General features: G+C 39.4%; 1 protein-coding gene across 2 annotated transcripts in view; it reads left to right on the top strand.

Moving 5' to 3' along the window:
• Positions 1 to 13,763, top strand: part of KCNH6 (potassium voltage-gated channel subfamily H member 6) — a 1,032,645-nt gene that overhangs the window by 119,669 nt on the left and 899,213 nt on the right. The gene's annotated exons all lie outside the window — the stretch shown is intronic.

Here is a 13,763-nt window from a genome sequence, read left to right as displayed (position 1 = left end):
ATTGAAGTATTTACAATATCGCACAGAGATGTTTAAGTTTGGGGAGAACTCAGGCAGGGTCCTTGCCAAGAGACTCCGTCAGCGAAGCATACAGAGTCAGGTTGTAAAAATTCAAGACGAACGCGGAATAATACGTGATACCCAGAAGGAGGTTAATGAAGTGTTTTGGGATTTTTATTCTTCCTTATATAGAGAAGATATTTCTAGGTCAGATATAGAGAGGGCTGTGGACGATTTTCTAGCTGATATTGAGACTGCTTCTATTTCTCCGGAACAGGCTGAATTCTTGGCCGCGCCAATTCAATGGGAGGAGGTCGAGCTCGCTGTAAAGTCCTTGGCTAATGGTAAGGCTGGTGGCCCAGATGCAGTTCCACTAGAATTCTACAAGGTATTTCTAGTGGAAATTGGACAGTTTTTCCTTGAGGTACTAAGAGCAGCCCAGAGGGGCATAGTGCCTGAATCATGGCAAAATGCAACCATAGTACTGTTTAAAAAAAAAGGGTCTGGAGGGGGCATGGAGGATGTCAGTAGTGAGGGGCAGTCTGCTGTCACCTGCACCTGCCTGCCCGTGTAGTGAGGGGGTGAGGAGCCCAGCCTGAGGCAGCCTTGCTTTCACCCGGCCCGAGAAAGAGCAGTCTGATGGGGAGGGAGTCACAGATAGGACGTCACACTCGCAGGGTAAGCTACTGTGAAAGGCACTTGTCTGTGATGTGTTTGTGTGTCATGGACTTGAGCTTTGTAAACCTATCATGTGTGATGACCAGGTATAAATCAGTCATTGCAATCATTTTTCAGCAGGATCGCTTGTCTATCCACCGACTAGCGCCCCCTTAGGCCCTCTGACGCTGGGATTACTCCAGAATCTGCCCCTGAGGGGGAGACATGACCATTAAAGGGTAGGGTGACTATAGGGCGAAGCTAGGGATCAGAGTACATACCGGGGAAACCGAGACTGCATAACAACAAAATTACACCACGCCATGTGTGACACCTTCAGCTAGGCCCAACCATTTGCCAAAAAACCCAGGGAATCCTTGAAGTTATGTCTTTCCATTGTTTTCTTTTAAGCATGCAGAGTTAGGGTGACTACATTTTGAGAAGCAAAAACAGGGACAGGTCAGACATAAAAGTCGGCCTTTTGTCTTACTTTTATATCTGGTCTGTCCCAGTTTTTGGTTTTAGCGTAGCCTTGAAATGTGTGTCGATATAAAATTATATATAGATTATATCATTGAGGCGGAGAGACATTTACTTGACACTTCCTGCTACCTTTTGACCACCCAGTTTGCCATGATACAAAGCCATGCTACAACTCGTAAAAAGATCCATGCATGGAAAAGACTGGGTCTACTGACGAAAGATGAAAATAACTTTCTGAATAATGACCATCCAGTGACGCCAGTCCTATACTTTCTCCCGAAAGTTCACAAGCAATTGACACCCACTCCAGGACGCCCAATCATTGCTGCCATTGGCAGTATGAACGAAAACATCTCCAAATATGTGGATTTTTTTCTACAGACTCATATGGCAAATCTCCCATCATATCTTAAGGACACCACAGATTTTTTAAACAAAATCATGAATGTTGAATGGTGTAATGACTATCTGTTCCTAGTTATGGACATTGAGTCGCTCTATACCTCAATTTACCATCAGCAGGGTATCAATGCCTGTGAGCATTATCTGAACAGAAGAGACATGGGTTTTCGAGAGCACAACAAAATGATACTCGAAATGATCAAGATTTGTTTAACCACCAACTTTTTCCGTTTTCAGGGCCAGATATACCAGCAGTTGCGTGGAGTGGCGATGGGCTCGTGTTTCTCCCCCAGCTACTCATGCCTTCATGTGGGTTGGTGGGAGGAACACGAGCTCAGGACCACGCACCAACGTTGGGCATCCAACATTATCAATTACTGGCGCTACATCGATGATGTTTGTATTATTTGGAAGGGTTCAGTGGAACAAGCTAATGCATTTGTGAGTGATATCAATATGAATGAATTGAATCTTAAATTTACATCTACTATCACATCTGATTCAGCCGAATTTTTAGATGTCCGAGTATTCATTAAAAACAACAAAATTGAGACTTGTCTCCATCGCAAGTCCACAGCAGGCAACGCAATTCTGCATGCTCAGAGTGCCCATCCGGCTCACACTATCAGAAGCATCCCCTATGGGGAGTTTATCCGTATCTGCAGGATTTGCAGTAACGAGGAGTCACTTGATGAATGCCTAAAAGAATCCAAAGTACGTTTTCTTAATAGAGGCTACTCCAATAAACTCCTAGACCAAGCACTTCTGAAAGCCTGTTCAATTGGTCGTAACGTACTTCTAGCTCCCAAGGTCCCAGTTGCTCCTACCACCGAATGCACTGTGAGACTCATTACCAACTACAGCACACAAGAACGCAAGATTAGACGCATCATTTGCACAGAATGGCCCATAATATTGACGGACGTCATTCTTGGACCTCTACTCTCCAAAACACCCACTATAACATTCAGAAAGGCACCCTCTATGCGTGATGCTTTAGACAGACCTATGCCTGAAGGCCCAGTCAAAAAGAGCCTTATTTCTAAAACCGGTTTCTTCAAATGCGCTTCCTGCCGCGCTTGCACATTCGCCAAGAACAGTACACACTATGTTACAGCCTTTAGTAGTACACCGATACTTATTCGTGAACACCTGACATGCAGATCTGAATACGTTGTACACAAACTCAAATGCACTTGCAATCTCGAATACATCGGTAGCACGAAGCTCCCTGTGCACCAACGTATTCTTCAACACATCCGTGCTATTGTTAACAGCGATAGTAATTATCCTGTAGCCAGGCATTTTCGTGCTGTTCATGACAAAAAACTCAAAGATTTTGAGTATACTGTTCTATGCTCTGTACCTCAGCCCAGTCGGGGAGGGGATCGAATGAAGCTACTCAGGCAGAAGGAGTCACACCTCATACTGTCATTAGATACCAAGGCCCCTAATGGCCTCAACTTAACGGAAGACTTGAGTAATTTCCTTTTATCTGTTATCTCAGTATTCTTATACTGTCTCTGTCTTTCCATGTTTAGTAGGTGCCCCCTGATTGTTTCCAACCTCTATGTATCTAACATTTGAGTAGCCCTTCACTGTCTCTCTTTATTCCCAGAGGGTTCATTTTTTACTGTTACCATCTTGTTTTTGCATTCACTACGTTGGTCCATAGGGTGTATCTTCTTTAACTTAGTCACCGGCTGGTGACTTGACTATTTGTATATATTGTATATAACATTATCAATGGATTTTTGATTACGCAATAGTATTGTCAATATGTGTCATTTCTATAGTGGCTATCTATCATTATATATTTAGATCATTTTCTATTGATGATTTCTTCACTGTGTGCTTCCTTTGTATTCAAAATATTTAAACTGAATAATACTTTTTTGACTGTTTGGGTTTCCAAACCCATGCAAAAAAAATGTGTTTTGGCCCTCTTCCCCCTTTTTTTAATTTCCTTTAATATTTTATTTATCATTATATTCCTATGTTAGGCTGTTTGTTCTTGACATATAGATGGCTTTAGTTTCAACATTATATTGTGATCATGTCTCTAAAATTTTTGGGTTGATGTCATTATGACACCTTTGAAATGTATTATGGAGAATATTTTTTGACTGCTTTCATATTTAGGGCACTATGCCGTTATTACGTGTAAGAGAAACTTGTAGTTTCTTTTCTATATGAAAAGTCTTATTTTTCTCCTATTTTCACCGTGATTTATGAATTTTTCATTTATTTGTTTCAACCCACTATTTGAGTCAATTTTGATGTTCACACTGTACCAATTTCTATCAGTTTGTCACACAAAAACATAACAGCTCGTTTTCTTTATTGTTCAAATTAATTTTCCTTTTTGCACTTGTTTACATATAAGTCTTTCCACTATGTTTAGCCTGTAACACAGAGAGGGCGTGCACTTTGTTTTCCATTGTCCCATTTTTATTTTTACTATTTATATGTTTGAATCACTTGAGCGCGCTATGTGAACAAGCTCCCTAGTGGAGTGAAACGCGTCATCTTTCTTTCAATTAAAACGCCATTCTGCAACTCACTTGAGGCTTCAGTGTTCCTTGGGGCATATTTGACGCTGCATTACGTGAGGCTTTTTGGAGGTCTGAAACCTCGTTTACTCCGTCGTGCATTGGCGGAGCAGGGGCTGCTTTCTTCATATATATATATATATATATATATATATATATATATATATATATATATATATATATATATATATATATGTATATATATATATATATATATATATATATACACATATATATATATATATATATCCAACACAAAGGTAGCTCCAGAGACCGGACCCATGGCGCTTCTGTTTCCGGTGCGGAATTCTCGGCAGAGCCTCGCCAAATTCATATGCACCCACACCTTCTTGCACGAAGGAGGTAATGAAACACGCACTCGCAGGAAAGGAATTCCAAGTATCCCCAAATCTTCTTTATTGCATTAAGACAGCAAATCCCAGGTCATCACCAAAAGAACCGACGCGTTTCGTTAAATATATTTATTGTGAGTTATTTATGGATATATTTGTTCACAGAAGTAGGATGATTCACAGATGTGTTGTTGTAGACTGCCATCATATGAATACATGAAATGTACCTTCTCTCAAATCAAATTTCTCTATGATCAATGTTGATATTATGTTTTTAGCAAACTTTTAACCATGGGGTGGTGGGAACAGCAGATTGCGTGGCACCCCAACAATGACCGATTCGTCAATAAGATCACGAAGTGGTTAAGGAACATCGATGATCTTTTAATTGTGTGGGATGGTACAAAGGAGGAATTGAAGAGTATTTCAAGATTTTAAACTCAACGGAGGCAAACTTCTAATTCACATACTCGACTAGCAGTGAAAGGGTTATTTTCCTGGACACAGAAATCTATGTTGCCAACAATAAAATAGAAACCACCCTACACAGGAAAAGTACATTGACAAATGCCACCCTGCACGCCAAAAGGTTTCACAAAACCACAGTGATTGAAAATATCCCATATGGGGAGTTCTTAAGGCTCCGACGCATCTGCTCGGAAGATAAAAAATGGATGAATCATAGCCAGGATACAATCAGGAGATTTAAACAACGTGGCTACAAGGAAAACATCATTGAAAAAGGATGGCAACGAGCAAATGATAAAAAAAGGGAAGACATATTGAAAATGAAAAACCCAATATCCAATGAGGAACAACTCATGAGAGATCCAGTGAGGCTCATTTTGGATTATACTAGGGAATCCAAACAGATTGTCCAGATCCTAAGAAAAAGTTGGAAGCTGTTACAACTAGATCCTACAGCTGGAAAAGTTATGAACAAACATCTAAATGTCACCTACAGACGTGCCCACAACCTACAGGATAAATTGATACATAGTCATCATCAAAAATTAGGTCGAAAAAAAGGAACAGAATGGCTGAAGACCAAAGGTTTTATCAAATGTCAAAAGTGTAAAGTCTGCCAAATTGCCAAAAATACAACCATGGCAATCTTGCTGAATAACAAAATATGGCAGATAAAAGAGCTGATCAGATGTAAAAGCCAGTATGTCGTATATGTTATTGAATGCCTGTGTGCATTAAAATACATCGGCAGGACGAAATGTGAGTTGAAAAAACGAATACTCGAACATGTACGAGCAACTGTGAACTGTGACAGAAGCAACGCAGTTGCTAAACATATGGAGACAAACCATTGAAGAACTGTAATCTTCATTCTCAGCGGTCTCACTAATACAAAGAACTTGGCACAGAAGCTGAAATATGAAAAGACATCTTTATTAAACTTAATTAAGTGAGACTACGTCACACAGGAGCCTTCTCAACTGAATGAGGCAGTCTAAAGAGTACAAAACACAGAGGCCTTTTATATGCTTAGGGTTACAAACTCAGCACAAAAGTAAGTGGCAGTCCTAGCTTTTGCAAGCATGCAAAATACCTAATATGGACATACAAGATCTGCAAAATATTAGCCAATAGGAAAACATTCAAAACAAGGCATCATATAACCAGAACGTCCCCCTTACGTTGTGTTTCTGCCCAACCCACAAGTAAATCAATTACAACACCTATAGGTCAATCAGTAATGGCAGGACATGTCTGTATGCAGTTAGGCCAGCTGGTGTCTGAGATTGATTTCAAAGCAAGGACAGAGGGGGTTTTCAACACGTTGCAGTCCAAAGGGCAGAGACACTTCATGAATAGAGCAGTCTGTGTAAAGGCAACAAAGATGACGACAAATGTAAGATGGAGTCAAAATTAAAGAACCTCAGTCCCTCCTTTTGCCATTACACAGGCAAATCCTAAAATTATTTCGAAAACATTTTCAGGGCTCCTAGTTATTTCAGCGACTATTGACAATGCCAGTGAAACAATAAGAATCAGTCTCCAAACACCCATTCTATGCAATCGCACAGGAAATACCCAGAGTCCGTCGAAGCCTCTCTGGCAGGCTTCTATTGTCCATCAAATCTGCTTCTGTTGTTTTCTTCCGCATGGGCCTCTTCATTCAGGCCTTTCATGAAAAATGGTGCTTCTCAGTATCCGTTGGAGTGCCTTCCTGGCAAACACTCACAGCTCACTTGAAAGTCTCAATGTCTCAATGCAGTGCACCAATATATTTCCTGTGCTGCAGGCACTACAGATATTGTGTTCTTCGTTAGTCATGGGCACAGATCATCTCATGCAGACCCGGGTACTATTAATTGGGAAAGAGCAACAGACTGTCACACTCAGCAACACTTTCAGGCTCCAACACTCTCTATTCAGTGTCAGAGGATGCTCGGGCTGCTCTTTCATTTAATCATAGGTACCACAATGTAGTGCCTTTTGCCAATCCTGGATCCTCCGGTGCACTGCACTTCCGTTGGAGCAAAGAAAAGGGGGGGGTGTGGCCAAAACTCAGGCCAAGGGGCTCAAGGGACTGCACACTGTCAGAGGTTACCAGCACATGACAGGTAGAAAACTCAAGCCTCAAAGTAATCCTGCCAACAACAACAGGGAACATTCTCTTTCGCTCTTTTGCACTGAACCAGCTCCTCCTTCTTTTCTGATGTTCAACGCCTTCTGATGAAGCAAGCACAATACTTTGGAGATACCATTGATGGCACGCTGACGATCGCTGTCCAGCCTTGCTTCTTTTCTGGGTGCTGGGACTTTTCATCTATAGCGGTCACTGATGGGATTGTGGGAGAGATCCGCAGGTTATTATGACTTAACCCCGCAGAACTTAGTGACGTAGAAAATGTGATACAGTTGTTAGTTTCCTTCAATTAAGTACAAAAACAGTTCATTGTATAACAAGGGGACTGCAAGCAGGTGGCCTGCAATCTTTAAAGGAGTGGCCATACGTCATGGGACAATTCTGGTCTAGAACACACTGTCATTCTCAAAGGCAATACAAAGACAAAGGCAGTAGACAAAACAGTGCCTCTAGCCTCTTCAATTGGTTTCCATGTGAGAGCACATCCTCTACCATCTAAGGGTAGATAGCTACATGGGAATTCTATCTGAATGGATGTCCTCACACATGGTGGCATTGTCTAATGGGGCAAACATTTCTTTCCCTCAATGATTACGTCTAGGTGTTCCTAAATTCCTTATCTAGAACACCTCAAAAGAGAAATCACATGATACAGATTATCAGGGACATGTAGATACCTCCCTTTTAATAACTGTGCATCAGGTGCACTATACAATACAAAGGCTAATGATCAAAATGTGGAAACAAAAGACAAGAACTAGAGAGTCCTGGTATTTCCATGATTTAGAACACATCTAATCCTCCAAAAATTAAAGCAGCAGAAAAAAGGAACTAAAAACCAAATTAGAATAGGCATTAAATTTGTCATATTCAAAAAAAGGTAAGGTGTCTCCTATTGAGGTGGAAAACTTATCTCACTATAGTATTGAGTCAGTTAACCAGTCCATCACTACCATGACGGTCAGACTGGAAAACATTGAAGTAGGCCCAAAGAAAATTCTTGAAAACCAGTCTGGTCATACAAAAGGGAATTATACATAATATGGGTGTCTCTGGTACATTACAGCAATCTGGAAGTGTGAACCTGAACAATACAAAAATAATAAAAGGGCTAAATGGTGAAAGGAATATGGAAAAGAGAAATGGGACTAGGACACAGCTAAAATCCCCAATAACTAGGCACGATGCGACATCAATCAGGGGAGAAGCGGCAAAAGAAAAATCTATAGGAAGAACAAAAAAAAATTACTCGGTGATAGTCAAGTTCGTGACATAATACCAAGAGTATGGGTGATGCACAAAAGTCAAAATAGTTCACAAATGTTAGCTCTACCGCTGGCCGCTACACCATATACGGTAATCTCAGCTAATGTTCCAGTTCCTTTTTCAGGGAAAAAATGAAACGTTTAGGTCACCTTTAGCAAGAGCCACAAATCTATAATTTCATCCTTAGGTCCAATCAATGAAACATAAATTTAGGGCTGCCTGTTCCTTAAGGGAAGAGGACAGTATTGTGACTAATTGCAGGTGACACACTTTGATCCTGTATATCTCTTTTATTTTACTTCAATACTATATAGCCAAATTTGACATACACTGGTGAAGTGTTGTCTGTCTTGTTCACAGCATAAAAAATCATATCTGTGAAATTTAGTATCAGCGCAAATTCACCCAACTGTTGTGCAGCGATATACATCGTCATGTAGAACCCTTCACAACACAGGTGAACTTGTAATAGTATCTAAAGCAGCAACATAAAACAAAAACATGCATAAAATAAAAAAAACACACACATGCCAAGCCATCAGATATACGCGCTGTATATCAAGCACAAAAAGCACAGACAAAGTACAAATAGCATATGTAAATAAGCGGTGACACACAACACCATTGCATGCACTTTATGCACTGTGAACCTGCAGCCCAAACCCCAATATTCAGGCTTGCTTAATTTGTCAGGCTTAAAATCAAAATTACACTTTCTTTTACGCACTTTCTTTTACTTTCCTCACACTTTCTTTTACTTTCCTTACCCTCCTTTTGACAGCTGGTCACTAGTCAGTTGTGATCCGCTGTCAATACACTCTACTGTGTCACTTCTGACATACATGACCAGCAAGAACAATTCATGATAGAACCAAACACATAAACATGAAAAACACATGAACATTCATTTCCAAAGGAGTTACGCAAAAACACATCTCTTTTCAACCAACCAAACTCACGTGTCTTGTCAGCCTTAAAATCACCCAGAACAATCCATGAATGATCTGTGGGCAGAAGCAAAAAACAAATACACAACACACAAAGAGAGACATTTCTCATAACAAACAAATATCCTTTATAACTTTTAATCAGAAGACAAAACATGATACACATTAATAAACACAAAAATACATTTCCATTACTTAACTGTTACCATCTTGTCAGTCAGCTTGCAACATTAAGCCATTTTAACTTTCTAAAAGTAAAATTGTTTCACTGACACTCCATGTTAGCTTTGTGCCACAATTTCCATTGTGAAAAATAATTCTTAATTGGCAAATCGTTCTCACTTAGGCATGTAGCCTTCAAAATTTTAATAAAGAGCTTTGTCTTATTTTCTGTCTCAGACTTAATGCAATACCTCAATTTTTTTTGTCAAATAAAAGCAACTAGCGGACATTATTTTTTTCAGAGCAGGGATACAAATGTATCATTTCTGCAGAGTATTTAGCATGATGTTGGGACTTTCAAAGAGACCCTTTTTTCATATTTTCCCTTTGGAATTAAGTTATTTAATGTATTGAGAACAAATGCTTGTTGCAATGGTACTTATTTCATCAACCTTAAATAGATAAAGGTCTCAGTAGGTCCAGCTAAAGTTAAAACCTTCCCCCCCCTGATATTAAACTCAAACCTCTGCACCGGGCACATTGGCTCACTGAGCATTTAAAAGCAAACCCAAATGGGAACAACCTGCAAATTTGTATTATACCTAAATGTATGCATTTACTGAAGCCTAAAGCACTTTAAAACTATTGTAAATGGCAAGAATGCCCAAATTTTACCCAAATTCGACTTTGATATTTGGGGCACTTAAAAATAAAGATCCTACAATTGCATTACTTATTAATCATCCTCAGAATGTTCTTTACAGATTGAAGAGATTGGACATTAGACATCTCTCATGTAATTCCTTAGAAAAATTAGTTTGTCACGCCTGCGCCAAGTGAAATTCTATATGCTAATGTCCTCATTATGCAGTATAACATAACTTAAATTAAATTATAATGCTAGGAGGTCACAGTATAAGTATTAAGCTTCATGAATAGTAAAAAACGAATTTTGTAGCACTTATTTTTAATAATTATTTTGCTTAATTAATAATTATTTTTAATAAACCCAATCATTTTTGATAATTCCACATATTAAGGTTCTGTAATTCTTCGAATCTGACTTCATTTTCTTTTTTTTTGCTCTGTGCCACGTAGGCCTGCAAAGATAGCCTGGCGAACAAGGTGGCCTGGCCTCCCCTGTTCATGTACACATTAACCAGGTTTACTCTGAAATAAACTGTAAGAAACTGACCTCTTCACCTGAAACTGACCTCGCAAAACCAATTTCCCTGATTGATCTTTATCTGAGATTGCCAATCAATGTTCAAGACATCGTTAACTTTTTAGTTTCCTTGCACTTGCCTTATCTTGTTTTAGCATCTGTTACTGTTTCTTTCTTTTTAAATGTTTCTCCATTACATGGGTTAATTATTATTTAGCAACAGAGCCAAGAATATGCTTACAGAAATGCTTAAAGAGAGGAAAACCCTTAATTGAAATGTCTTCCTATAATACAAAATAATGAACCTTAGTTTTGGAACCTTTTTAAAACAACATTCTGAAATGCAAAGTTTCACCTGTGCAACTGAGGGCAAAGTCCTGGCTGAATAAATATTCCTGTTTATTTAGCTTGTCTCTCAATGTTTGTAACATGAGCACGGTGGCTGTCTATTTAAAACTAAAACTAAGACATTTCAAGTTTCAAAATGCGTGTGCAATACAGCAAGTTCCAATGTATTCAGATGATGTGTTTGCCTGTTAATATCTAATACAATGTATCTAAGGAAAATGCTGTAAGTTTATTTATTTTTTTGCAAAACACCCAATTTAGTTTTTGGGGGCTTTTTTTTATTCCTAGTGAATGTGAATTTAAATTTTAGTTTTTAAGCATTTAACATTTTGCTTAATAGACTGAAAACATCAAGAAAAACCACGAACAGACATTGACTTCATTTCAGACATAAACAAAAGGGGTCAAACACTCAGGACCCACAATACGGCGCGCTTTAGCCATTTATTTTGTGAATAGCGCCGTCGCTATTCACTCACAGAAATTGTACTAATGGGAAAACCACATAGACATTTAAACACACATTTAACCCACAAACCAATACTCAGAACAGAAACAAAGGACAGCCCACAGACTGTACTTAACCCCTTCAAGGCTGATGACGAGCTCAGCTCATCATGAGCGTAACCTGCCGTGCGCTCATCACGAGCTGAGCTCGTCATGTAACGCGGTAATTTTAAAATTGCCGCGTACAGCGGGAAAAGCCGCTGCATCGATGCGGTTAAACCAAACCATTAGGTAAATACTAGTTGTAAGTCATATTTACAAGAAACGCTTCTCAATTGTGTTCCAAAAGACTGCAAAAACAGCCCAACAGGCTGATGTATGTCCAAGAAGCGAAAATACACTCAATTCACTAGCTTTGGCTAGCAGAACACCAAAAATCGCTCTGCATATCTTCATTCATAAAATTGCACAGAACAAATGATCCTTGTATGTATTATGTCCATATTTTAGTTCCCTGGGGATACAGAATCACCAAGGAAGAAATATGTTTGTATACCTAAACCTATTTAGGTATTCCTTCTAGGAGAGCCGGCTAATTAATTTCACATCACACTATGGTACCTTCCAAATAAAGCAACACATTCTTCTATGTGAGCTTGAAACAGGCATGCCAAAAATATTGCAGAATATACAATATTATAAACAAAGTAGTGCTTAATGTACTTTTCGTACGTGCACCGTTCAACAAAACCAAATGGAGAAAAATCTCCTCATTACCTGTCTACACAAATTGCAATTTGCATATCAAATCCATACAAATCAAAAGTTGACCAACACAAATTCCAAAGTTCCAAAGCTACAGTACGCGTTACTAAACTACCTTACTCTTACCAATCAAAAGGTTGTCCAAATTCTAACTGCCAAGTTCTAAATGACCTAACGGTCCTTCTTTAGAATACTCACGCCAAAAAGGTTCTCAGTCAGGAGTGACATCATGTGGAGGATCAAAATCAGGAAGATCAGAAATATATTGGGCTGCAAAGACAAAGAATCTCCAGAATCCTTGTGCACAGAGTAGTAGAGTCCCATCCTGTCCTCCTCACTAGATTTCAGTCTCCTGACAAGATCACTCCTTCAGAAAGTCACTTCTCTGATGAGGCCCGCGTTGTTGGGCGCCATTTGAAGAACAGTAATCTTCATTCTCAGGGGTCTCACTAATACAAAGAACTTGGCACAGAAGCTGAAATATGAAAAGACATCTTTATTAAACTTAATTAAGTGAGACTACGTCACACAGGAGCCTTCGCAACTGAATGAGGCAGTCTAAAGAGTACAAAACACAGAGGCCTTTTATATGCTGAGGGTTACAAACTCAGCACAAAAGTAAGGGGCAGTCCTAGCTTTTGCAAGCATGCAAAATACCTAATATGGACATACAAGTTCTGCAAAATATTAGCCAAAAGGAAAACATTCAAAACAAGGCATCATATAACCAGAACGTCCCCCTTATGTCGTGTTTCTGCCCAACCCACGAGTAAATCAATTACAACACCTATAGGTCAATCAGTAATGGCAGGACATGTCTGTATGCAGTTAGGCCAGCTGGTGTCTGAGATTGATTTCAAAGCAAGGACAGAGGGGGGTTCTCAACACGTTGCAGTCCAAAGGGCAGAGACACTTCATGAATAGAGCAGCCTGTGTAAAGGCAACAAAAATTATGACAAATGTAAGATGGAGTCAAAATTAAAGAACCTCACCATGGAGGGGACTGGAAAAAGCTACGATTTTATGCACTTGCGATGATCTCCACCTGTGAGAGGGGTGGAGATAGGGAAAAGAAATTAAGACAGAGAGAATCACGACAAACTCTAAATTTTGGCCCGTGGGGTCTTAATCAAAGTGAGGAACTGTACGCCCATCTTTGAAGGATTGGGCTTTTGCGTTCTGTGTTGAATGAAATATCCGGTTTTAGATTTGTATATTGGAATAATAATAATGATTTTTTGACAATTCTGCATGTTACACGTTAGGGTGCCAATAGGGTTAAAAAATGTGTTTGAAATGCCGGTATAGTCTAAACAATAATCGTCCCAAAGTAATTTTGTGATAATGAGTTGTAAATGGAACAAGATATCCATGATGCCTCATGGCCCACTGGAGGGCCTCATAAATATAATAGATGCTAGGTGATGTCAAATACCCACGGGTAAAACAATATCCCTAGAAATCCTGTGCTAAATGGGGTGTAATAACCTTGGTTTGCCTGGGCCCACTGGAGGGCTTTTAAAGAGAGAGAAAAAATAGGTAGCATAACTCTTAAATCAGCAATAGTAACACCTGCCTCTCACGTCATGAGTCATTGGACCATCAGACGGT

The sequence above is a fragment of the Lissotriton helveticus genome, chromosome 5_1, assembly GCF_964261635.1.
Source record: "Lissotriton helveticus chromosome 5_1, aLisHel1.1, whole genome shotgun sequence".
In the NCBI taxonomy this organism is placed as follows: Eukaryota; Metazoa; Chordata; class Amphibia; order Caudata; family Salamandridae; genus Lissotriton; species Lissotriton helveticus.
The sequence above is the reverse complement of the archived record's forward strand: the minus strand, read 5'-3'. Positions and strand labels throughout refer to the sequence as shown.